This window comes from Xenopus tropicalis, chromosome 2 (assembly GCF_000004195.4).
Source record: "Xenopus tropicalis strain Nigerian chromosome 2, UCB_Xtro_10.0, whole genome shotgun sequence".
Classification (NCBI taxonomy): domain Eukaryota; kingdom Metazoa; phylum Chordata; class Amphibia; order Anura; family Pipidae; genus Xenopus; species Xenopus tropicalis.
Window position 1 is genome coordinate 37,969,114 of NC_030678.2, and position 26,505 is coordinate 37,995,618.

The 26,505-nt window shown below is 43.6% G+C and overlaps 13 non-coding genes and 1 pseudogene across 13 annotated transcripts; 3 read left to right on the forward strand and 11 right to left on the reverse strand.

Annotated features, from left to right (window-relative positions):
• Positions 1–512: 512 nt before the first annotated feature.
• On the reverse strand, positions 513–727 carry LOC116409104. Its single transcript, XR_004221550.1, has one exon. It is a non-coding gene; the product is annotated as a small nucleolar RNA U3 (small nucleolar RNA).
• Positions 728–1,262: 535 nt separating this feature from the next.
• On the reverse strand, positions 1,263–1,474 carry LOC116409115. The gene has a single exon (XR_004221561.1). It is a non-coding gene; the product is annotated as a small nucleolar RNA U3 (small nucleolar RNA).
• A 533-nt stretch (positions 1,475–2,007) lies between these two features.
• LOC116409119 lies at positions 2,008–2,220 on the reverse strand. Its single transcript, XR_004221565.1, has one exon. It is a non-coding gene; the product is annotated as a small nucleolar RNA U3 (small nucleolar RNA).
• Positions 2,221–2,754: 534 nt separating this feature from the next.
• On the reverse strand, positions 2,755–2,970 carry LOC116409102. The gene has a single exon (XR_004221548.1). It is a non-coding gene; the product is annotated as a small nucleolar RNA U3 (small nucleolar RNA).
• Positions 2,971–3,503: 533 nt separating this feature from the next.
• Positions 3,504–3,715, reverse strand: LOC116409116. The gene has a single exon (XR_004221562.1). It is a non-coding gene; the product is annotated as a small nucleolar RNA U3 (small nucleolar RNA).
• A 523-nt stretch (positions 3,716–4,238) lies between these two features.
• LOC116409111 lies at positions 4,239–4,454 on the reverse strand. Its single transcript, XR_004221557.1, has one exon. It is a non-coding gene; the product is annotated as a small nucleolar RNA U3 (small nucleolar RNA).
• Positions 4,455–4,989: 535 nt separating this feature from the next.
• On the reverse strand, positions 4,990–5,202 carry LOC116409118. Its single transcript, XR_004221564.1, has one exon. It is a non-coding gene; the product is annotated as a small nucleolar RNA U3 (small nucleolar RNA).
• A 527-nt stretch (positions 5,203–5,729) lies between these two features.
• On the reverse strand, positions 5,730–5,943 carry LOC116409107. Its single transcript, XR_004221553.1, has one exon. It is a non-coding gene; the product is annotated as a small nucleolar RNA U3 (small nucleolar RNA).
• Positions 5,944–6,474: 531 nt separating this feature from the next.
• Positions 6,475–6,688, reverse strand: LOC116409063. Its single transcript, XR_004221509.1, has one exon. It is a non-coding gene; the product is annotated as a small nucleolar RNA U3 (small nucleolar RNA).
• Positions 6,689–7,216: 528 nt separating this feature from the next.
• LOC116409061 lies at positions 7,217–7,430 on the reverse strand. The gene has a single exon (XR_004221507.1). It is a non-coding gene; the product is annotated as a small nucleolar RNA U3 (small nucleolar RNA).
• A 525-nt stretch (positions 7,431–7,955) lies between these two features.
• Positions 7,956–8,170, reverse strand: LOC116409109. Its single transcript, XR_004221555.1, has one exon. It is a non-coding gene; the product is annotated as a small nucleolar RNA U3 (small nucleolar RNA).
• Positions 8,171–8,289: 119 nt separating this feature from the next.
• On the forward strand, positions 8,290–8,504 carry LOC116409108. The gene has a single exon (XR_004221554.1). It is a non-coding gene; the product is annotated as a small nucleolar RNA U3 (small nucleolar RNA).
• A 536-nt stretch (positions 8,505–9,040) lies between these two features.
• Positions 9,041–9,247, forward strand: LOC116409120 (annotated as a pseudogene).
• Positions 9,248–17,488: 8,241 nt separating this feature from the next.
• LOC116409064 lies at positions 17,489–17,703 on the forward strand. Its single transcript, XR_004221510.1, has one exon. It is a non-coding gene; the product is annotated as a small nucleolar RNA U3 (small nucleolar RNA).
• The last annotated feature ends 8,802 nt before the right edge of the window (positions 17,704–26,505 follow it).

Consider the following 26,505-nt stretch of genomic DNA (forward strand, 5'->3'; position numbering starts at 1 on the left):
CTCACCTTTTTCTACCCATACTTAATCATAGGGCAACGAGATTTTTCTAATCGTAGGTCAAGGATTAAGACGGAATGCCTTTTTTCCAAACGGCGCTCTTCTTACTCGTATTCCATGGTATTGAAACATGGATATGGAACAAGGTGCAAAAGCATCCCTGCTGAAATGACGGCCTTAACGTTCCACCTGGCGATGATAGAAATGAAAAGACATCAAAGATCTGACTTTGTCTTCTCTTTCATGTAGGTGAACATTTCTTTTGTAGCATGGGCTCTGTTAAATTTCAGGACAGATCGCATTTGTTTCCGGTATAGAATTCCTTAAGTACTAGACTATTGGAGGCTTAGCATTATCAAATGAGGAGATGGAAACAGCCCCCCACCCACCTGCCATACAGTTTAGCAAAGGCACTCGGACATTCGACTCTTGAGAGAGATGCGCTTCACAAACTCAAAACGCTTGCATGCAAGACAAACGACGCTGGGTCTACTCTTACAACCATACAGGAAACCACCACTCAGATTGGGTTCTCTTCCTCCTGTTCTCCTTCTGAAAAGAACAGGAAACTCATCAGTAACAGGCAACAACTGCCACGGCAGAGCTGCCAGCACGTATCGGGAAAGGAAGAAAACGCTCAATCACATCATCATGGTGAGCAAGTTTGGACACTTTCAAGCACATTTCGCCCTCCAAATCCTATAGAAATGATTCCTGAAAGTATAGTCCTAACAAGCTGGCTGTCAGCAGCTCCTCACCTTTTCTCTACCCATACTTAATCATAGGGCGACGAGATTTTTCTAATCGTAGGTCAAGGATTAAGACGGAATGCCTTTTTCCAAACGGCGCTCTTCTTACTCGTATTCCATGGTATTGAAACATGGATATGGAACAAGGTGCAAAAGCATCCCTGCTGAAATGACGGCCTTAACGTTCCACCTAGCGATGATAGAAATGAAAAGACATCAAAGATCTAACTTTGTCTTCTCTTTCATGTAGGTGAACATTTCTTTTGTAGCATGGGCTCTGTTAAATTTCAGGACAGATCGCATTTGTTTCCGGTATAGAATTCCTTAAGTACTAGACTATTGGAGGCTTAGCATTATCAAATGAGGAGATGGAAACAGCCCCCCACCCACCTGCCATACAGTTTAGCAAAGGCACTCGGACATTCGACTCTTGAGAGAGACGCGTTTCACAAACTCAAAACGCTTGCATGCAAGACAAACGACGCTGGGTCTACTCTTACAACCGTACAGGAAACCACCACTCAGATTGGGTTCTCCTCCTGGTCTCCTTCTGAAAAGAACAGGAAACTCATCAGTAACAGGCAACAACTGCCACGGCAGAGCTGCCAGCACGTATCGGGACAGGAAGAAAACGCTCAATCACATCATCATGGTGAGCAAGTTTGGACACTTTCAAGCACATTTCGCCCTCCAAATCCTATAGAAATGATCCCTGAAAGTATAGTCCTAACAAGCTGCCTGTCAGCAGCTCCTCACCTTTTTTCTACCCATACTTAATCATAGGGCGACGAGATTTTTCTAATCGTAGGTCAAGGATTAAGACGGAATGCCTTTTTTCCAAACGGCGCTCTTCTTACTCGTATTCCATGGTATTGAAACATGGATATGGAACAAGGTGCAAAAGCATCCCTGCTGAAATGACGGCCTTAACGTTCCACCTGGCGATGATAGAAATGAAAAACATCAAAGATCTAACTTTGTCTTCTCTTTCATGTAGGTGAACATTTCTTTTGTAGCATGGGCTCTGTTAAATTTCAGGACAGATCGCATTTGTTTCCGGTATAGAATTCCTTAAGTACTAGACTATTGGAGGCTTAGCATTATCAAATGAGGAGATGGAAACAGCCCCCCACCCACCTGCCATACAGTTTAGCAAAGGCACTCGGACATTCGACTCTTGAGAGAGATGCGTTTCACAAACTCAAAACGCTTGCATGCAAGACAAACGACGCTGGGTCTACTCTTACAACCTACAGAAACCACCACTCAGATTGGGTTCTCTTCCTCCTGTTCTCCTTCTGAAAAGAACAGGAAACTCATCAGTAACAGGCAACAACTGCCACGGCAGAGCTGCCAGCACGTATCGGGACAGGAAGAAAACGCTCAATCACATCATCATGGTGAGCAAGTTTGGACACTTTCAAGCACTTTCGCCCTCCAAATCCTATGAAATGATCCCTGAAAGTATAGTCCTAACAAGCTGCTGTCAGCAGCTCCTCACCTTTTTTCTACCCATACTTAATCATAGGGCGACGAGATTTTTCTAATCGTAGGTCAAGGATTAAGACGGAATGCCTTTTTTCCAAACGGCGCTCTTCTTACTCGTATTCCATGGTATTGAAACATGGATATGGAACAAGGTGCAAAAGCATCCCTGCTGAAATGACGGCCTTAACGTTCCACCTGGCGATGATAGAAATGAAAAGACATCAAAGATCTAACTTTGTCTTCTCTTTCATGTAGGTGAACATTTCTTTTGTAGCATGGGCTCTGTTAAATTTCAGGACAGATCGCATTTGTTTCCGGTATAGAATTCCTTAAGTACTAGACTATTGGAGGCTTAGCATTATCAAATGAGGAGATGGAAACAGCCCCCCACCCACCTGCCATACAGTTTAGCAAAGGCACTCGGACATTCGACTCTTGAGAGAGATGCGTTTCACAAACTCAAAACGCTTGCATGCAAGACAAACGACGCTGGGTCTACTCTTCAACCATACAGGAAACCACCACTCAGATTGGGTTCTCTTCCTCCTGTTCTCCTTCTGAAAAGAACAGGAAACTCATCAGTAACAGGCAACAACTGCCACGGCAGAGCTGCCAGCACGTATCGGGACAGGAAGAAAACGCTCAATCACATCATCATGGTGAGCAAGTTTTGGACACTTTCAAGCACATTTCGCCCTCCAAATCCTATAGAAATGATCCCTGAAAGTATAGTCCTAACAAGCTGGCTGTCAGCAGCTCCTCACCTTTTTTCTACCCATACTTAATCATAGGGCGACGAGATTTTTCTAATCGTAGGTCAAGGATTAAGACGGAATGCCTTTTTTCCAAACGGCGCTCTTCTTACTCGTATTCCATGGTATTGAAACATGGATATGGAACAAGGTGCAAAAGCATCCCTGCTGAAATGACGGCCTTAACGTTCCACCTGGCGATGATAGAAATGAAAAGACATCAAAGATCTAACTTTGTCTTCTCTTTCATGTAGGTGAACATTTTTTTGTAGCATGGGCTCTGTTAAATTTCAGGACAGATGCATTTGTTTCCGGTATAGAATTCCTTAAGTACTAGACTATTGGAGGCTTAGCATTATCAAATGAGGAGATGGAAACAGCCCCCACCCACCTGCCATACAGTTTAGCAAAGGCACTCGGACATTCGACTCTTGAGAGAGATGCGTTTCACAAACTCAAAACGCTTGCATGCAAGACAAACGACGCTGGGTCTACTCTTACAACCATACAGGAAACCACCACTCAGATTGGGTTCTCTTCCTCCTGTTCTCCTTCTGAAAAGAACAGGAAACTCATCAGTAACAGGCAACAACTGCCACGGCAGAGCTGCCAGCGTATTGGGACAGGAAGAAAACCTCAATCACAATCATCATGGTGAGCAAGTTTGGACACTTTCAAGCACATTTCGCCCTCCAAATCCTATAGAAATGATCCTGAAAGTATAGTCTACAAGCTGGCTGTCAGCAGCTCCTCACCTTTTTTCTACCCATACTTAATCATAGGGCGACGAGATTTTTCTAATCGTAGGTCAAGGATTAAGACGGAATGCCTTTTTCCAAACGGCGCTCTTCTTACTCGTATCCATGGTATTGAAACATGGATATGGAACAAGGTGCAAAAGCATCCCTGCTGAAATGACGGCCTTAACGTTCCACCTGGCGATGATAGAAATGAAAAGACATCAAAGATCTAACTTTGTCTTCTCTTCATGTAGGTGAACATTTCTTTTGTAGCATGGGCTCTGTTAAATTTCAGATCGCATTTGTTTCGGTATAGAATTCCTTAAGTACTAGACTATTGGAGGCTTAGCATTATCAAATGAGGAGATGGAAACAGCCCCCCACCACCTGCCATACAGTTTAGCAAAGGCACTCGGACATTCGACTCTTGAGAGAGATGCGTTTCACAAACTCAAAACGCTTGCATGCAAGACAAACGACGCTGGGTCTACTCTTACAACCTACAGGAAACCACCACTCAGATTGGGTTCTCTTCCTCCTGTTCTCCTTCTGAAAAGAACAGGAAACTCATCAGTAACAGGCAACAACTGCCACGGCAGAGCTGCCAGCACGTATCGGGACAGGAAGAAAACGCTCAATCACATCATCATTGGTGAGCAAGTTTGGACACTTTCAAGCACATTTCGCCCTCCAAATCCTATAGAAATGATCCCTGAAAGTATAGTCCTAACAAGCTGGCTGTCAGCAGCTCCTCACCTTTTTTTCACCCATACTTAATCATAGGGCGACGAGATTTTTCTAATCGTAGGTCAAGGATTAAGACGGAATGCCTTTTTTCCAAAACGGCGCTCTTCTTACTCGTATTCCATGGTATTGAAACATGGATATGGAACAAGGTGCAAAAGCATCCCTGCTGAAATGACGGCCTTAACGTTCCACCTGGCGATGATAGAAATGAAAAGACATCAAAGATCTAACTTTGTCTTCTCTTTCATGTAGGTGAACATTCTTTTGTAGCATGGGCTCTGTTAAATTTCAGGACAGATCGCATTTGTTTCCGGTAATAGAATTCCTTAAGTACTAGACTATTGGAGGCTTAGCATTATCAAATGAGGAGATGGAAACAGCCCCCCACCCACCTGCCATACAGTTTAGCAAAGGCACTCGGACATTCGACTCTTGAGAGAGATGCGTTTCACAAACTCAAAACGCTTGCATGCAAGACAAACGACGCTGGGTCTACTCTTACAAATACAGGAAACCACCACTCAGATTGGGTTCTCTTCCTCCTGTTCTCCTTCTGAAAGAACAGGAAACTCATCAGTAACAGGCAACAACTGCCACGGCAGAGCTGCCAGCCGTATCGGGACAGGAAGAAAAACGCTCAATCACATCATCATGGTGAGCAAGTTTGGACACTTTCAAGCACATTTCGCCCTCCAAATCCTATAGAAATGATCCTGAAAGTATATCCTAACAAGCTGGCTGTCAGCAGCTCCTCACCTTTTTTCTACCCATACTTAATCATAGGGCGACGAGATTTTTCTAATCGTAGGTCAAGGATTAAGACGGAATGCCTTTTTTCCAAACGGCGCTCTTCTTACTCGTATTCCATGGTATTGAAACATGGATATGGAACAAGGTGCAAAAGCATCCCTGCTGAAATGACGGCCTTAACGTTCCACCTGGCGATGATAGAAATGAAAAGACATCAAAGATCTAACTTTGTCTTCTCTTTCATGTAGGTGAACATTTCTTTGTAGCATGGGCTCTGTTAAATTTAGGACAGATCGCATTTGTTCCGGTATAGAATTCCTTAAGTACTAGACTATTGAGGCTTAGCATTATCAAATGAGGAGATGGAAACACCCCACCCACCGCCATACAGTTTAGCAAAGGCACTCGGACATTCGACTCTTGAGAGAGATGCGTTTCACAAACTCAAAACGCTTGCATGCAAGACAAACGACGCTGGGTCTACTCTTACAACCGTACAGGAAACCACCACTCAGATTGGGTTCTCTTCCTCCTGTTCTCTTCTGAAAAGAACAGGAAACTCATCAGTAACAGGCAACAACTGCCACGGCAGAGCTGCCAGCGCGTATCGGGACAGGAAGAAAACGCTCAATCACATCATCATGGTGGGCAAGTTTGGACACTTTCAAGCACATTTCGCCCTCCAAATCCTATAGAAATGATCCCTGAAAGTATAGTCCTAACAAGCTGGCTGTCAGCAGCTCCTCACCTTTTTTCTACCCATACTTAATCATAGGGCGACGAGATTTTTCTAATCGTAGGTCAAGGATTAAGACGGAATGCCTTTTTTCCAAACGGCGCTCTCTTACTCGTATTCCATGGTATTAAACATGGATATGGAACAAGGTGCAAAAGCATCCCTGCTGAAATGACGGCCTTAACGTTCCACTGGCGATGATAGAAATGAAAAGACATCAAAGATCTAACTTTGTCTTCTCTTTCATGTAGGTGAACATTTCTTTGTAGCATGGGCTCTGTTAAATTTCAGGACAGATCGCATTTGTTTCCGGTATAGAATTCCTTAAGTACTAGACTATTGGAGGCTTAGCATTATCAAATGAGGAGATGGAAACAGCCCCCCACCCACCTGCCATACAGTTTAGCAAAGGCACTCGGACATTCGACTCTTGAGAGAGATGCGTTTCACAAACTCAAAACGCTTGCATGCAAGACAAACGACGCTGGGTCTACTCTTACAACCTACAGGAAACCACCACTCAGATTGGGTTCTCTTCCTCCTGTTCTCTTCTGAAAAGAACAGGAAACTCATCAGTAACAGGCAACAACTGCCACGGCAGAGCTGCCAGCACGTATCGGGACAGGAAGAAAACGCTCAATCACATCATCATGGTGAGCAAGTTTGGACACTTTCAAGCACATTTCGCCCTCCAAATCCTATAGAAATGATCCCTGAAAGTATAGTCCTAACAAGCTGCTGTCAGCAGCTCCTCACCTTTTTTCTACCCATACTTAATCATAGGGCGACGAGATTTTTCTAATCGTAGGTCAAGGATTAAGACGGAATGCCTTTTTTCCAAAGGCGCTCTTCTTACTCGTATTCCATGGTATTGAAAATGGATATGGAACAAGGTGCAAAAGCATCCCTGCTGAAATGACGGCCTTAACGTTCCACCTGGCGATGATAGAAATGAAAAGACATCAAGATCTAACTTTGTCTTCTCTTTCATGTAGGGTGAACATTTCTTTTGTAGCATGGGCTCTGTTAAATTTCAGGACAGATCGCATTTGTTTCCGGTATAGAATTCCTTAAGTACGCAGACTATTGGAGGCTTAGCATTACAAATGAGGAGATGGAAACACCCCCCACCACCTGCCATACAGTAGCAAGGCACTCGGACATTCGACTCTTGAGAGAGATGCGTTTCACAAACTCAAAACGCTTGCATGCAAGACAAACGACGCTGGGTCTACTCTTACAACCATACAGGAAACCACCACTCAGATTGGGTTCTCTTCCTCCTGTTCTCCTTCTGAAAAGAACAGGAAACTCATCAGTAACAGGCAACAACTGCCACGGCAGAGCTGCCAGCACGTATCGGGACAGGAAGAAAACGCTCAATCACATCATCATGGTGAGCAAGTTTGGACACTTTCAAGCACTTTCGCCCTCCAAATCCTATAGAAATGATCCCTGAAAGTATAGTCCAACAAAGCTGCTGTCAGAGCTCCTCACCTTTTTTCTACCCATACTTAATCATAGGGGACGAGATTTTTCTAATCGTAGGTCAAGGATTAAGACGGAATGCCTTTTTCCAACGGCGCTCTTCTTACTCGTATTCCATGGTATTGAAACATGGATAGGAACAAGGTGCAAAAGCATCCCTGCTGAAATGACGGCCTTAACGTTCCACCTGGCGATATAGAAATGAAAAACATCAAAGATCTAACTTTGTCTTCTCTTTCATGTAGGTGAACATTTCTTTTGTAGCATGGGCTCTGTTAAATTTCAGGAAAAGATCGCATTTGTTTCCGGTATAGAATTCCTTAAGTACTAGACTATTGGAGGCTTAGCATTATCAAATGAGGAGATGGAAACAGGACCCACCCACCTGCCATACAGTTAGCAAAGGCACTCGGACATTCGACTCTTGAGAGAGATGCGTTTCACAAACTCAAAACGCTTGCATGCAAGACAAACGACGCTGGGTCTACTCTTACAACCTACAGGAACCACCACTCAGATTGGGTTCTCTTCCTCCTGTTTCTCTTCTGAAAAGAACAGGAAAAAATCATCAGTACAGGCAACAACTGCCACGGCAGAGCTGCCAGCACGTATCGGGACAGGAAGAAAACGCTCATATCACATCATCATGGTGAGCAAGTTTGACACTTTCAAGCACATTTCGCCCTCCAAATCCTATAGAAATGATCCTGAAAGTATAGTCCTAACAAGCTGGCTGTCAGCAGCTCCTCACCTTTTTTCTACCCATACTTTAATACTAGGGCACGAGATTTTCTAATCGTAGTCAAGATTAAGCGGAATGAGCTGCTGACAGCCAGCTTGTTAGGACTATACTTTCAGGAATCATTTCTATAGGATTTGGAGGGCGAAATGTGCTTGAAAGTGTCCAAACTTGCTCACCATGATGATGTGATTGAGCGTTTTCTTCCTGTCCTGATATGTGCTGGCAGCTCTGCCGTGGCAGTTGTTGCCTTTTACTGATGAGTTTCCTGTTCTTTTCAGAAGGAGAACAGGAGGAAGAGAACCCAATCTGAGTGGTGGTTTCCTGTACGGTTGTAAGAGTAGACCCAGCGTCGTTTGTCTTGCATGCAAGCGTTTTGAGTTTGTGAAACGCATCTCTCTCAAGAGTCGAATGTCCGAGTGCCTTTGCTAAACTGTATGGCAGGTGGGTGGGGGGCTGTTTCCATCTCCTCATTTGATAATGCTAAGCCTCCAATAGTCTAGTACTTAAGGAATTCTATACCGGAAACAAATGCGATCTGTCCTGAAATTTAACAGAGCCCATGCTACAAAAGAAATGTTCACCTACATGAAAGAGAAGACAAAGTTAGATCTTTGATGTCTTTTCATTTCTATCATCGCCAGGTGGAATGTTAAGGCCGTCATTTCAGCAGGGATGCTTTTGCACCTTGTTCCATATCCATGTTTCAATACCATGGAATACGAGTAAGAAGAGCGCCGTTTGGAAAAAAGGCATTCCGTCTTAATCCTTGACCTACGATTAGAAAAATCTCGTCGCCCTATGATTAAGTATGGGTAGAAAAAAGGTGAGGAGCTGCTGACAGCCAGCTTGTTAGGACTATACTTTCAGGGATCATTTCTATAGGATTTGGAGGGCGAAATGTGCTTGACCGTGTCCAAACTTGCTCACCACGATGATGTGATTGAGCATTTTCTTCTTGTCCCGATACGTGCTGGCAGCTCTGCTGTGGCAGTTGTTGCCTGTTACTGATGAGTTTCCTGTTCTTTTCAGAAGGAGAACAGGAGTAGGGATGTAGCGAACTGTTCCCCGGCGAACTAATTCGCGCGAACATCGGGTGTTCGCAAGTCCGCAAATTTGTGAACTTTTGGTGATGTTCGCCGTTTGGGTTCGCCTTAGCTGGCGCCAAATTTTGACCTCTCACCCCAGACCAGCAGATACATGGCAGCCAATCAGGCAGCTCTCCCTCCTGGGCCACCCCCGCCCCTTGGACCACTCCCTTCCATATATAAACCGAAGCCCAGCAGCCATCTTACATTCTGCCTGTGTGTGCTTGAAGAGATAGTGTAGTGAGAAAGCTGTGTATTGATTTGAGGGAGAGTTTAAGTAGGTTTTCTGGCTAGTAATCTACTTTCTACTGCTCTGTATTTGTGTGGGGAGAGAGCTGTGTATTGATTTGAGGGAGAGTTTAAGTAGGTTTTCTTGCTAGTAATCTACTACTGGTCTGTATTTGTGTGGGGATAGGAGCTGTGCATTGATTTGAGGCAGAGTTTAAGTAGTTGTTGCCTGTTACTGATGAGTTTCCTGTTCTTTTCAGAAGGAGAACAGGAGTAGGGATGTAGCGAACTGTTCGCCGGCGAACTAATTCGCGCGAATATCGGGTGTTCGCAAGTCCGCAAATTTGTGAACTTTTGGTGATGTTCGCCGTTTGGGTTCGCCTTAGCTGGCGCCAAATTTTGACCTCTCACCCCAGACCAGCAGATACATGGCAGCCAATCAGGCAGCTCTCCCTCCTGGGCCACCCCCCCCCTTGGACCACTCCCTTCCATATATAAACCGAAGCCCAGCAGCCATCTTACATTCTGCCTGTGTGTGCTTGAAGAGATAGTGTAGGGAGAAAGCTGTGTATTGATTTGAGGGAGAGTTTAAGTAGGTTTTCTGGATAGTAATCTACTTTCTACTGCTCTGTATTTGTGTGGGGGAGAGGGGCTGTGTATTGATTTGAGGGAGAGTTTAAGTAGGTTTTCTGGCTAGTAATCTACTACTGCTCTGTATTTGTGTGGGGATAGGAGCTGTGCACTGATTTGAGGCAGAGTTTAAGTAGGATTTCTGGATAGTAATCTACTTTCTACTGCTCTGTATTTGTGTGGGGAGAGGAGCTGTGTATTGATTTGACGGAGAGTTTAAGTAGGTTTTCTGGCTAGTAATCTACTACTGCTCTGTATTTGTGTGGGAAGAGGAGCTGTGTATTGATTTGGGGGAGAGTTTAAGTAGGTTTTCTGGCTAGTAATCTACTACTGCTCTGTATTTGTGTGGGGAGAGAGCTGTGTATTGATTTGAGGGAGAGTTTAAGTAGGATTTCTGGCTAGTAATCTACTTTCTACTGCTCTGTATTTTTTGTCTAAATAACAATTTGTCTAAATAACAATAATAATTCCGTGTCCAGAAACATCACCTGAGTGACGGTTTTCCACTAGAGATGTAGCGAACTGTTCGCCGGAGAACTAATTCGCACGAAAATCGGGTGTTCGCAAGTTCGCAAGTTCGCGAACTTTTAGCGAAGTTCACAATTTTGGGTTCGCCTTAGCTGGAGACAAATTTTGACCTCTCACCCCAGAGCCAGCAGATACATGGCAGCCAATCAGGCAGCTCTCCCTCCTGGACCACCCCCGGACCACTCCCTTCCATATATAAACCGAAGCCCAGCAGCCATTTTACATTCTGCCTGTGTGTGCTTGATGAGTTAGCATAGGGAGGGAGCTGTGCAGGGGTTTGAGGGACAGTTTAGGTAGCTTTGCTGACTAGTAATCTACTTTCTACTGCTCTGTATGTAGCTGCTGTGGGCAGCTGTCCTGCTGATCTCATCTGCTGTAACCCAATAGTCCTTGTAAGGACTGCTTTTATTTTCTGATTACTGCTACTCTTCTTTCATTGTGTACTGCAGCTCCGTCTGTGTGTGTTGGAGACAGGTGTGCTGCTCATAGTAGTTCACCCCCAGCACCAACCAGAGATCACTTTTTTTTTATTATTAATTTTTTTTTGTAATTTAAGTTACTGTTCTTTAACGTGTCCAGTGCTGTTTGCTGTTATTCATAGTAGTGCACCAAACACGTTACACATAGTAGTGACATTGCATTGCAATAAAATCACCTGAGCGATGTTTTTCCACCAGCAATAATATATTCCGTATCCACTACTGCGGCATTTTGTCTTTGCGTGTGAACCGGCTGTAACCTTTACACAACTTGATTGGCATGTAGACGCCGGACGTTTTAAAGCAGTTTATTACACAAGTTTAGAAATGTAGTGTGATTTCTGCCCTTTACAGCACAAAACGCAACGCTGTGTGAACAAAGTATTTTTCAGAGAAATTTTTGCCCTTGATCCCCCTCCTGCATGCCACTGTCCAGGTCGTGGCACCCTTTAAACAACTTTAAAATCAGTTTTCTGGCCAGAAATGGCTTTTCTAGGTTTTAAAGTTCGCCTTCCCATTGAAGTCTATGGGGTTCGCAAAGTTCGCAAAAGTTCGCACTTTTTGGCAGAAGTTCGCGAACGGGTTCGCAAACTTTTTTTGTGAGGTTCGCTACATCTCTATTTCTGGACACGGAATTATTATTGTTATTTAGACAAATTGTGAAAAAGATCACACAGCTAGGTGGCACTTGGTTGCAGACACCGGGCAACAAGGCCTGCAAGGGCAACGTATACAGTAGTGGATACGGAATATATTATTGCTGGTGGAAAACCGTCACTCAGGTGATGTTTCTGGACACGGAATTATTATTGTTATTTAGACAAATTGTGAAAAAGCTCACACAGCTAGGTGGCACTTGGTTGCAGACACCGGGCAACAAGGCCTGCAAGGGCAACGTATACAGTAGTGGATACGGAATATATTATTGCTGGTGGAAGAAACATCACCCAAGTTGTTGTTGTTTTGTAAAAATAAAAAAAATGCCAGGCAAAGGCAGGCCGCCACGCAGAGGCACTAGGGGCCGTGCTGCTATGATATCCTGTGGCCCTAGGAAATTGCCCAGTTCTCCGAAGGCACTTACCCTGAACTCCCAAAATGCTGAAGAGGTAGTTGACTGGCTTACACAGCACACCCCATCCTCTACTGTTTCTAACTTTGCCACAACATCCTCATCCTCCTCTGCTATGGGCACCCCACGTACCACTTCCTCCACCACCGCCGCCCCTTCTTCACTGGAGTCAGAGGAGTTATTTACTCATGAGTTTGTTGAACTGAGTGATGCGCAACCATTATTGCCAGAAGAAGATGAAGGAGATGAGGACGTTACACCAGATATCATAATTCAGGCAGGCAACACAACAGAGATGGACATAAGGTGTGATGAGGTCCCTGCTGCTGCTGTCTTCTGTGAGCTGTCAGAAGAAATTGATGCATCTGAGGAGAATGATGATGAGGAGATTGATATTTTGTGGGTGCCCACAAGAAGAGAGCAAGAGGAGGATAGTTCAGATAGAGAGATGGAGAGTCAGAGAGGCAGGAGGAGAATAAGACTTAGAAGAAGCAGGGACAGCTCCCAGGGAACAGTAGGGCAACAACATGAATCGGCACCTGTGGTCAGCCAGCCAACGCACCCGCCAACTTCTATTGTTACTGCTAGAAAGCCCACATCAAAAGGCTCAGCAGTGTGGCATTTTTTTAATGTGTGTGCCTCTGACAAAAGCGCTGTAATTTGCAATGAGTGCAGTCAGAAACTGAGTCTTGGGAAGCCCAACACCCACTTAGGTACAACTGCTATGCGAAGGCACATGAACGCCAAACACAAAGCACTATGGGAGCAACACCTCAAAGGCAGCAGCCAAACGCTAAGCCACCCTCCTTCTGCTCCAGCATCTTACTGCTCTACCTCTGCTGTCCTTGACCCGTCTCAACCACCCTCCACTCCGCCTTCTACCATGACCACCAGTTCCTGCTCATCTGCCCCCAGCCAAGTTTCTGTGAGGGCCATGTTTGAGCGTAAGAAACCAATGCCTCCGAGTCATCCCCTTGCCCGGCGTCTCACAGCTGGATTGTCTGCACTCTTAGCCCGCCAGCTTTTACCATACCAGCTGGTGGACTCTGAGGCTTTCCACCAATTTGTAGCAATTGGGACACCGCAGTGGAAGGTACCCAGCCGCAATTTTTTTTCACAGAAGGGAATACCACACCTGTACCAGCATGTGCAGAGCCAAGTCACCGCATCTCTGTCATTTAGTGTTGGGGCAAAGGTCCATATGACTATTGACACATGGTCCTCCAAGCATGGTCAGGGCAGGTATGTCACCTACACTGCCCACTGGGTGAACCTGGTGATGGCTGGGAAGCAGGGAATGCGTGGTTCAACAACAGTGGAGTTGGTGTCACCGCCACGGTTTGCATGCGGGTCTGCCACCATCTCTACTCCTCCTTTGCTCTCTAACTCGTCTTCTAAGTCGTCTTCTAACTCGTCTTCTAACTTGGCTTCTTCCTCGGCTTCTTCCTCCTCTGCTGCTGTGTCCTCCTCCACACCTGTGCACCCCCAGCTCCACATAGGCTATTCGACGTGCCAGGACACATGCTGTCTTGGGCATGACGTGCCTGGAAAGTAGAAACCATACCGGATCTGCACTCCTGTCATCTCTGCACTCACAGGCCGATCGGTGGCTGACCCCACACCAACTGAAAATCGGAAAAGTGGTGTGTGACAACGGAAGCAATCTGTTGGCAGCACTGAGACTGGGCAATTTAACACATGTGCCCTGCATGGCACATGTTTTAAATTTGATAGTCCAACGGTTTGTCTCGAAGTACCCAGGATTGCAGGACATTCTCAGGCAGTCCAGGAAGGTGTCTGGCCATTTCAGACGTTCCTACACAGCCATGGCACGCCTTGCTGACATTCAGCGGCGGCACAAGTTGCCAGTCAGGCGTTTAATTTGCGACAGCCAGACTCGCTGGAATTCCACGCTAATGATGTTTGAACGTCTGCTGCAACAACAAAGAGCCGTCAATGAATACCTATTTGAACTGGGTGGTAGGACTGGATCTGCAGAGCTGGGGATTTTTTCCCCCGTTACTGGGTGCTTATGCGCGAAGCCTGCAGGCTGATGCGCCCTTTTGACGAGGTCACAAATATGGTTAGTCGCACTGAAGGCACCATCAGCGACCTAATACCCTTTGCTTTTTTTCTTGACCGTGCCGTGCGACGAGTGAAAGATGACGCTGTAGACCAGCGTGACCAAGAGCATGATTTCTGGGCGGAATCACCAGAATGTTCCCAGGCACCTGCTGCAACGCAGGGAGAGGTGTCAGAAGTGGAGTCAGAGGAGGAAGGTGGCTTTGTGGAGGCAGAAGACCAACAGGAGCAGGCTTCCCGGGGGGCTTGTGGTCACCTTTTGTGGAGCCCTGGTCTTGTACGTGGCTGGGGGGAGGAGACGGTGGTGGATGAGGACGTAGTCCTTGATAACGAGGAAGGGGAGATGGATACCTCTGCATCCAACCTTGTGAGAATGGGGTCTTTCATGCTGTCATGCCTGTTGAAGGACCCCCGTATCAAGAGGCTTAAGGAGAAGGACCTGTACTGGGTGGCAACGCTACTAGACCCTCGTTACAAGCATAAAGTGGCAGAAATTTTACCAACGTACCACAAGTCCGAAAGGGTGCTGCATTTCCAAACCAGCTTGCAAAACATGTTGTACAATGCTTTTAAGGGTGATGTCACTCCACATTCCAGGGGCAGAGGTGCCGGTAATCCTCCCACGAGCACACCTGCAAGGACAATGCACTTTGGCCACTCTGTAACGTCAGACATGCAAAGTTTTTTCAGTCCAAGGCAGCGCCAGGACCCTTCTGGATCCACCCTCAGAGAACGCCTCGACCGGCAGGTAGCGGACTACCTGGCATTAACTGCAGATATTGACACTCTGAGGAGCGATGAACCCCTGGACTACTGGGTGCGCAGGCTTGATCTGTGGCCAGAGGTGTCACAATTTGCCATAAATCTCTTGTCTTGCCCTGCCTCAAGTGTCCTCTCAGAAAGGACCTTTAGTGCAGCAGGAGGGATTGTAACTGAGAAGAGAACTCGCCTAGGTCACAAAAGTGTTGATTACCTGACCTTTATTAAAATGAATGAGGCATGGATCTCGGAGGGTTACTGCACGCCGGAAGACTTGTTCTGACTGTCCATGTATCTGTCCTTCTCTGCACGCCGCTTGACACCACACACAGCTGTCCTTTAGCGTCCTCCTCCACCACCGTACAAACTAGGGTGCAAATCCTACTGGCTTAATTTTAAGCCAAACTTTTTGGACAGGTAAATCCTGAATTTTTCTGTCTTCTGTGCTTGGCACGCTATCTTCATTTTTTTAAAGGGTTTGCCTAGGGCATGGTTATGATACCATCTATCTAAGATGTTTTTTCTGTCTTCTGTGCTTGGCACCCTATCTTAGTTCTTTGAAAGGGTTTGCCTGGGGCATGGTTATGATACCATCTAGCTTTGATGTTTTTTCTGTCTTCTGTGCTTGGCACCCTATCTTAGTTCTTTGAAAGGGTTTGGCTGGGGCATGGTTATGATACCATCTAGCTTTGATGTTTTTTCTGTCTTCTGTGCTTGTCACCCTATCTTAGTTCTTTGAAAGAGTTTGGCTGGGGCATGGTTATGATACCATCTAGCTTTGATGTTTTTTCTGTCTTCTGTGCTTGGCACCCTATCTTAGTTCTTTGAAAGGGTTTGCCTGGGGCATGGTTATGATACCATCTAGCTTTGATGTTTTTTCTGTCTTCTGTGCTTGGCACCCTATCTTAGTTCTTTGAAAGGGTTTGCCTGGGGCATGGTTATGATACCATCTATGTAAGATATTTTTTCTGTCTTCTGTGCTTGGTACGCTATCTTCGATTTTTTAAAGGTTCTGCCTCAGGATTGGTTATGATACCATCTATCTAACATATTTTTTCTGTCCTCTGTGCTTCAGTGGCTGCGACAACAAAAAAACAAACTTTTTCAACATTTATTTAACATATTTTTTCTGTCCTCTGTGCTTCAGTGGCTGCAACAAAAAAACCATAATTTTCAGGAATGTACACATTCCTGATTTTTCAGGGTTCTGCAACAGCGGCAAAATCGTATCTTTTATGGTCACCACAGGTGATCAAAAAGGTAGGACAAAACTGGGCCCACACTGCAGAATCAGTGTTTTTTGGTTCACGTCACTGTACATTGAATTACCTCTGCCTGACCGTGCACGTGCGCACAAGCACGGTGACTGCTAAACACACCACTACAGAAATATTCCCAAGCAACTAGTAAAAATTATTATTCGCTCACTTGACAGTATCATTAAAGCTTTTTGCATTTTTTTTCGTTGCAGTAAACGCGGCGTTTTGTCTTTGCGTGTGAACCGGCCGTAACCTTTACACGACTTGATTGGCATGTAGACGCCGGACTTTTTAAAGCAGTTTATTACATAAGTTTAGAAATGTAGTGTGATTTCTGCCCTTTACAGCACAAAACGCAACGCTGTGTCAACAACGTATTTTTCAGAGAAATTTTTGCCCTTGATCCCCCTCCTGCATGCCCCTGTCCAGGTCGTGGCACCCTTTAAACAACTTTAAAATCAGTTTTCTGGCCAGAAATGGCTTTTCTAGGTTTTAAAGTTCGCCTTCCCATTGAAGTCTATGGGGTTTGCAAAGTTCGCGAACGTTCGCACTTTTCGGAGAAAGTTCGCGAACGGGTTCGCGAACATTTTTTTTGAGGTTCGCTACATCCCTAAACAGGAGGAAGATAACCCAATCTGAGTGGTGGTTTCCTGTATGGTTGTAAGAGTAGACCCAGCGTCGTTTGTCTTGCATGCAAGCGTTTTGAGTTTGTGAAACGCATCTCTCTCAAGAGTCGAATGTTCGAGTGCCTTTGCTAAACTGTATGGCAGGTGGGTGGGGGGCTGTTTCCATCTCCTCATTTGATAATGCTAAGCCTCCAATAGTCTAGTACTTAAGGAATTCTATACCGGAAACAAATGCGATCTGTCCTGAAATTTAACAGAGCCCATGCTACAAAAGAAATGTTCACCTACATGAAAGAGAAGACAAAGTTAGATCTTTGATGTCTTTTCATTTCTATCATTGCCAGGTGGAACGTTAAGGCCGTCATTTCAGCAGGGATGCTTTTGCACCTTGTTCCATATCCATGTTTCAATACCATGGAATACGAGTAAGAAGAGCGCCGTTTGGAAAAAAGGCATTCCGTCTTAATCCTTGACCTACGATTAGAAAAATCTCGTCGCCCTATGATTAAGTATGGGTAGAAAAAAGGTGAGGAGCTGCTGACAGCCAGCTTGTTAGGACTATACTTACAGGGATCATTTCTATAGGATTTGGAGGGAGAAATGTGCTTGAAAGTGTCCAAACTTGCTCACCATGATGATGTGATTGAGCGTTTTCTTCTTGTCCCGATACGTGCTGGCAGCTCTGCCGTGGCAGTTGTTGCCTGTTACTGATGAGTTTCCTGTTCTTTTCAGAAGGAGAACAGGAGGAAGAGAACCCAATCTGAGTGGTGGTTTCCTGTATGGTTGTAAGAGTAGACCCAGCGTCGTTTGTCTTGCATGCAAGCATTTTGAGTTTGTGAAACGCATCTCTCTCAAGAGTCGAATGTCCGAGTGCCTTTGCTAAACTGTATGGCAGGTGGGTAGGTGGGAAGGTGGGTAGGTGGGTAGGTGGGTGGGGGGCTGTTTCCATCTCCTCATTTGATAATGCTAAGCCTCCAATAGTCTAGTACTTAAGGAATTCTATACCGGAAACAACTGCGATCTGTCCTGAAATTTAACAGAGCCCATGCTACAAAAGAAATGTTCACCTACATGAAAGAGAAGACAAAGTTAGATCTTTGATGTCTTTTCATTTCTATCATCGCCAGGTGGAACGTTAAGGCCGTCATTTCAGCAGGGATGCTTTTGCACCTTGTTCCATATCCATGTTTCAATACCATGGAATACAAGTAAGAAGAGTGCCGTGTTTGTGTTTTCTATATAATAACCGGTCAGTGCATGGGGCTTTATTTCTATAGAACTTTGGTGACTTTGGGCTGGTAGAAGGGCCCTAAATAGTGATGTAGCGAACATCGCCGAAAATGTTCTCGAACCCGTTCGCGGACTTTCGCCAAAATCCGCGAATATTCGCGAACTTTGCGAACCCCATAGACTTCAATGGGAAGGCGAACTTTAAAATCTAGAAAAGCCATTTCTGGCCAGAAAACTGATTTTAAAGTTGTTTAAAGGGTGCCACGACCTGGACAGTGGCATGCAGGAGGGGGATCAAGGACAAAAACTTCTCTGAAAAATACTTTGTAAAAAAAAGCCAAAAAAAACCCCAAAAAAACGCCAAAAAATAACGCCAAAAAAAACACGCAAGCTATTCCTATGTATATGCATAGGCGATAAAACTAAGCGAAAAAACGAGGTGGAAAAACCAAGGCGAAATAACGCGGCGCCAAAAAAAAACGCGGCGAACCCAAAGTGGCGAATATCGGCAAAAGTCCGCGAATTTGCGCGAACGCTACATCTCTAGCCCTAAACACATACAGTAGCTAAACATTTCTAGCCATATTCTTTTTTTAGACTTAAGTTGCCCTTTAAGGCAGAATGCTATAAAACAAGACAAAACATAAAGACTAATTAACAAGTTGCCAAAATAAGGTATTCTATAACACTAAAGTTAACTTAACTACCCCTTTATTGAATATTTAAAAATAAACATTTTTTCCTGGATACATTTTTGCATATAGAACTCAAAGGAGCTTTGATCAAGTTGATTCTTCATAAATTATACATGCCTGGGGAAGATCTGAAAAAAGGTAACAAAAAAATCTTAGTATACTGGTTTGTATTTAAAATGCAGACTTTTAATTATTTGTAAAGGTGCAGTTCTGAAAATTGTTGTACTGTGGCTTATTATTTAGCTTATCAATGACTTCTGCAGTGGATCAGGTACCATTTTTTTCCTTGGTCTTCTGCTCACGTAATCTATCCATCTTGTAGCAAGGAAAGTACAAAAGATTTTTTTATTGTTAATGAAAACAACACATAGTGCAGTGTGTAGTTGACAGTGGACAGGGAAAGGTTGTTGACTGCTGGACAGATGGATAAATGTTTCAGTGGCAATAGTATTTGAGTTTTGCAGCTATATTTTAGAAAAACATTAGAATTAGTGATGAGCGAAATTTTTTGGCAGGCAAGGATTCGCCACAAGAGTTTCACCAATGGCGGATTTGTTAGGTGCATGACAAAAAAAAAAGTCACACACATTGAAAAAATGCATTTTGTGCATTTTTCATCCTTTTGCAAATTTTTGCAAATTTTTGCTAATTTTTCGGTGAAGAGAAACGGGACAGATTGGTTCATCACTGATTAGAATGTGTTAAATTCCAAAGGAAGGTTTGGCAGGTTTAATTATTCCTAAACTATAAATGTCTGGTTATTTTTATTTATAAATTCTATTAAAACAAATTTTGAAATTCTGAGGATTTATGACTGTGGCCATTTCTTTTAAAGACACACAGCTTCAGAGGAAATATTTACAAAATGTCTTGTTCTTTAATCCTTAAGTAGCACCTTTACCTGCCAGATAGCTACGAAATGTTTCTTTGAAAAATTCACAAAATTGCAGAAAAGTCAGAAAAATGGTGAAAAATGCATTGGAGTCAATTATCTTTGTTTTTCCTTTTTTTCTCATGCCAAATAATAAATCTCCAGCACATTTCCCATCAGGCACAAGGTCACTCTTTAGTTTAAACACTCCCACCTTGCTAGGAAAATGGCAATGATAAGTAATTAAGAAACTGAAACAGACGTTTTTATTAACCACAGTCACCCAAGGAGGGGAAATTGGGTTGGCTAAGGGCACAGTTCCTTAGTAATTAATTTACCCCCTAAGCTGCTGTAATAATGGTTAAAGTGTACTCCCCCTCAGTGTTTTTTTTTTTTAATAAACAGCTTCAGCTAGAATTATACATATGTAGGGGATCAGAGAACCCTGTTCCCTGTTTCTCAGTCTGTGATCTCATCCAGCCTATCTACAGCCTGGGGAGGGATCCGGTTGGCTGGCTGCCCCAGTGCACGTCTGGGAGAGGTGTGCCTAAGCTTTGGATCCAAAAATCTAGGGGTGGGCCCAGCAGCTTATAAAGGGAGCCTCTGCTGTTGTTTGCCAGTTCAGAGACAGAGACCCAGAGTGAGCAGTTAGCAGTTAGCACAAACAGTGTGTGTTCAGACTGGAAAGGATGAAAGTCTGCTGGGCTGCCTGGGAATATAAAGTCCTCTGTGGAACTCTGTGTGTGTGTCCCCTGGAGGAACAGGTATTGCAATTGCCTGCTACGTGGGAGCAGCCACCCCTTTCAACAGGGAAGGTACTCTGGGGCAGGTAGCGCTACCTGGGGGGACTAAAGAGCTCTTGGGGAAGGGACTGAACTGATTTAAGGGTTGGGGGTCTATATGGATCTAAAGTGGGCTGGGCAAGTACAGAGACTGTGCCAGTGTGGATAGCCCTCCCAAGTTTCCTCAGGAAAGGATTATCAGTCACCCAAAAGCTGTTCTACTGTTTATGTCCAAAAGTTATATAAAGTTTAATATTGCTGCAAACCGTGTGAGATTATTTCCTAGTGGAAATCCCCTAGAGGTGTGTTCCTCAGTGTCCAATAGGTGGAGGCACTGTGCTGTTCCCAGTTCCCAGTATCAATATTCTTTGAGAACACACATCTCCTGTGAAAATACAGCCCATATTAAGTGAATGTGCCAAGAAAGGGTTACACATACAAAATGCTTTGTACAATAGGACAATAGACAGCCTGAATCCAAAGATAACCTCCTAACAGGTGACCTTTGACACCTGAGCCTTTTTATTAGTGTCTGCAGTTTAAAGGGGTACTAAACCCTTGAACCAGCTGAACTGCTGGACTGCTCAACCAAACTTTACTCAGCTGTTGCTGGAACTAGAAATCCCAGAACAATTTAACATAAAACGAAGGTTGGGCATGCTGGGAGCTGTAGCCCAGCAACATCAGGATTGTATTCTTAAAGCAATATTGCACAATAAAACTTTTCCAAAACTTTCCCCAAATCTCCAGGGCCAGTGGGTGCAATAAAATGCAAGAAATCCCCCCATGAGAATCCCAGCTGATCTGTGTAAATCTGGATCCATGTCTGATTCCAGTGTCATATAATGAAGGGAAAAAAATGACATAATTCTCTCTATATGTAAGATAACAGCAATATGCCTGACATAGTTCTGGGAATCAGCACTCTCACTGGTCACTTCTCTTGCACTTATAATGAGAGTTTGGGTCAGTAGAATGCTCAGTGATGAATTTTCTTTCTCTTTTTTTAACAACTTCTGTAGCAAAACTAAGGGGTGCAGTGGGGCAGTGTTATGGTTAGGTTTACAACCCCTTTAAGCCCAGTAGCAAAAGAATGGCCAATAATCCATGCTGTAACTAGTGATGGGCGAAAAGTTTCGCCAGGCATGGATTCGCGGCGAATTTCCGCGTTTCGCCATTGGCGGATTGTTTCGCGAAACGGATGAAAAATTTTGCCGCGGAAAAATTCGCCGCACATCCAAAAACAATAGCCGCGGGCGACGAAACAATAGCCGCGCGACAAAACAATAGCCGCGGGCAACGAAACAATAGCCGCGCGACAAAATAATAGCCGCGGGCGGCGAAACAATAGCCGCGCGACAAAACAATAGCCGCGGGCGACGAAACAATAGCCGCGCGACAAAACAATAGCCGCGGGCGACGAAACAATAGCCGGGCGAGGAAACAATAGCCGCGCGACAAAATAATAGCCGCGGGCGACAAATTTTTTTGTCGCACTACATTTTCGCCGTTTTGCGAATTTTTCGCCGTTTCGCGGATCTTTTGAAAGATTCGCGAATTTTTCGGCGAAGCGAAACGGAACAGATTCGCTCATCACTAGCTGTAACCTGTTGCTCACCAAAAAAAAAAAATCATATAAAAAAAAACAAAGCTTTTAAACTGACTTGATTCCCCCCACTAGAAGGAAACCCCCTTCTAGTCACTTCTGTTGTGACACCATTTCAATTGTGTGAGTGGCAAATAGCTTGGGAGGCAATCCTGAGGTCATTAAACAAAATTGCAAAACTAACAGTAACTAACATTTTGAAACTAAAGAGTGGCATGTAATAAGGGGCCATTAATCCTTGGTATATACTGTATAACTTTTTTACCAAAGTACAGTTATACCAACTGCAAATTGTGAAAGGAATCTACCTTTTCCCAAGCTATCAGTTTTGTATTGTTTCAGACTTATCAATATAAAATATTTGATATTGTTGTATCAACAAATCACAGCCCATATGCTGGTGACATAAGTTCTCTTACACAAAAAGCACCAAAAAGGTGAAAATGCCAGCAAAAATTTATATTCAGAAAAATAAACATATAATGTGGATTTTACTGTACCCACTGGAAAGAAACAGGTGAGTTCCTTAACTCACTTAGAGTTACCCGCATGATTGCTCCAGCCTGAAAGGCTCAAGCAATCATAAATCAGAATAAATATGAATAATGCTCATAAGTGCGACAGACCAGTTTTCCTTTTTGTTTTGAACAGAATTGTATGTTATTTGCAATAAAAGTATGGTTTTAAATTCACAGAGGCATATGTATGTGTGGGTAAAAAAGAAGACTCTGAAGTCAATGACAACACATTTTGTTAGTTTGTTTGATATCAATGTCCAAAAATGTAAGTCCCACTAGATAAAAGTTGCAGTCACCTAACTTGCATTATTCTTAGTGACTACCAGCCAGTATCTGCTCAATCAAAGCTTATCTCTTTTTTTGAATTATCCCTTGAATGCTGCAGTTGAAAAGATTGTCTTACAGCAATACTAAATAATAGAGTGTTCTCCTGCATTAAAAGGTCTAGAACTCCCTGTAGTTTTAATGACATTTGTACAGGAAGTTAGAAGACTCTAATAAAGGAGCAGAAATCAAAGCAATAAATATTACAAAGTTCTGAGTGACTTTTAACCCCGTTGTTTTATTTCTCAGACAAAGATCTATAATTTTAATAATTTGTAGCTGAATATGTATACCTGCTAAATATTGGAAGAAAGGTTGTTTTTTTTATAAGAACACATTTTACAAGTTCGGCTTTTATGAATTATCACAATAAATGTAGCACAAGCTGAGAATGTTAAAGGTGTAGTCTAAAATATACTGCAAAAAATACATCAGATATGCCACACATAAGTCAATTTCCTAGAGCACTTTGCAGATATGTCTGTTTCTATCATGATGTAGATCCTGGCATTCAAAAATGACATTGGCTTTGTTTTTTTATATCTATATATTTAAGCGCTTGAGTATGAGTTTATGTGCTTTGCTGGAATTTATGAAAACTGTGACAAAATAATTTTCATTTTGTTTCTTGATCATTCTGAGGTTAGATTTTTATTGTTATTTATTTCTTATATATTTTTCGGTTTAGGCTGTCATTGGACAGTTGTTGCATTAACCAGTGAAAATGTTAATTCCCAACACTATGGGGCTGATTCACTAAGACACGAATTCGAATCCGAATTGGAAAAATTCCGATTGGAAAACGAACATTTTGCGACTTTTTTGCGATTTTTTTGTCGCCGTTACGACTTTTCGTAAATTGTTGCGGCTTTTTCGTAACCATTACGACTTGCGCGAAAAGTCGCGACTTTTTCGTAGCCGTTACGATATGCTCGTATCTTGTCGCGACTTTTTCGTATTGAGCGCTCGTAAACTGCGGGCAAAACTTTCAGACTTTGCATGATTTTGGAAGCCTCCCATAGGACTCAATGGCACTCTGCAGCTTCAACCCGGCCCAAGGAAAGTCTCCCATAGGGCTCAATGGCACTCTGCAGCTCCAACCCGGCCCAAGGAAAGTCTCCCATAGGGCTCAATGGCACTCTGCAGCTCCAACCCCAAGGAAAGTCTCCCATAGGCTCAATGGCACTCTGCAGCTCCAACCGGCCCAAGGAAAGTCTCCCATAGGGCTCAATGGCACTCTGCAGCTCCAACCCGGCCCAAGGAAAGTCTCCCATAGGGCTCAATGGCACTCTGCAGCTCCAACCCGGCCCAAGGAAAGTCTCCCATAGGGCTCAATGGCACTCTGCAGCTCCAACCCGGCCCAAGGAAAGTCTCCCATAGGGCTCAATGGCACTCTGCAGCTCCAACCCGGCCCAAGGAAAGTCTCCCATAGGGCTCAATGGCACTCTGCAGCTCCAACCCGGCCCAAGGAAAGTCTCCCATAGGGCTCAATGGCACTCTGCAGCTCCAACCTGGCCCAAGAAAAGTCACCATACTGAAGCTAGAATGAATCCGAATCTTTCGTACTCGGCACGAAAGCTGCGAAAAAGTCGCGAAACAGTCGTAACAGCTACGAAAAAAGTTGCGACAATTTTCCGAAAAATCACAAAATACCGATCATTACGAAAAAAAACGCATTCGGACGCATTCGCCCAGTTCGTGCATTAGTAAATGTGCCCCTATGACAGGCATCTTGTTGTCATTATACATATAGAGATAATTATGTAATTTTTTTCCTTTATTATATGACACAGGAATCAGACATGGGTATAAAGGACAGACTTGTTCAGTGCTGGGAAACTGTGCTTAAAGCGCCCAACTGCAATTGCAGGAACAGAGAACATGGAGCCATATTTACACAGATCAGCTGGGATTCTTATTGAAGGATTTTTGTATTTTACTGCAGTTGCTGGCCCAGGAAGTTTGGAAAAGTTTTATTGCGCAATGTTGCTTTAAAAATACAACCCTGATGTTGCTGGACTACAGCTCCCAGCAGGCCCCAAACCTTCATTATATGTTACATTATTCTGGTGTTTGTAGTCCAGCACCAGCTGAGTAAAGTTTGTTGGAGCAGCGCTGTGCAGCAGGGTTTACATTGCCTTTAAAGTTGTTGATTTCTGGTATTGCAAAAATAACTTTTTCAGTGAAAAGTTTTAAACATTCACTGCACACTGACGCAAATGATAAAATTCACACTCTTTCTTCCGCTGGTCAAGGTGGTCACTAAACAGTTTTAGGGTTTAGGGTTAGGCAAAAGTGAATTAAATCCACGCAAAGGAAAACTTTTAGTGGAAAGGAACAAAAACAAGTTTTTTTTTTTAGTTAATGACCAAAATAGTATATAAAAAAAACAGAAGAACTAAAAACAAGCAATGAAATCTAATTGCAGATTGGTTTGAAATATCAGTGTATACAAAACATGCCCTTTAATTTATAATACTGTATCTTATATGAGACAATACCTTTTTTTCTGCACAACGTGTTCAAACCACTAGGGAAATTTACCCTAATAAAAATCACAGTAATGGATAAATGTGAATGATATATAATCTGGTCTAAATATATAATATGGTCTAAAATGTCTCAGTATTTGCATTTGGAAGGTTAGGAGGTAGTGCTAGGTAATACCTGACACTGTTTCCTGCGCTACCAAATATTTCCTGTCCTATCTGCCAAATTTCCAAACTGGAAAGCAGAATGTAAACAGTTCCATTGTTTCTTAACTGCTGATGTTAAAACAGTATCATTATTTTCAGCAATTTGAGCAATAAGGTATTCTGCTGGGAACCATACAGTAGAGGTTAAACACACATCAGCCTACTTCAGGGTGGTTTAACAGGTAATGTAGCAACTTTATGAACAGTTGTATAATCTTTGGGTAAATATTCTGCTTTTAGCCGTGAAAACCTGTTAAAATACATTCATTGAACTTTGTACAAATACTTAGTCACGACTTGCAATGTACTGTTTAATGCAAAAAGATATAGTAATTAGCAATATAAATTGATATAAATTTTATGAGTTTAGCAGCTTTACCTCAGCAAACACATTTAAGAGTATGCAGTTGGAAAAAGGTGCAAAACATGGTCACAAACCAATCCAGTCTTGTCAGATTTCAGTAAATACATTTTTACATTTGTAGCATTTAAAATGATCTTATATTCAAATGTGGTTCCGTTATCATAATGATTTATAGGGGGTGGGGTGAAACCGAGCATAAAAGACTCGCGAGTCTTTTTCGGCGATTTCGGGAAATCGCGCTGCCGCGTGTGCCATCCCACCGGCGACTTACATGTTCGCCGGCGGGATGGCGGGTCATGGCAACTCGGGGAGATTAGTCGCCCGCGAACAGGGAGTTTTGTGGCCTAATCTCCCCCGTGTGCCAGAGCCCTAAGGGTGAGGACACACAGAGCTACTAGTAGCAGCTACTTGTTGTAGGTACTAAAATAGACAATGCTGATCATTTACTGATAACAGTCTCTCTGTATATGCACTTTAGCAGAGGC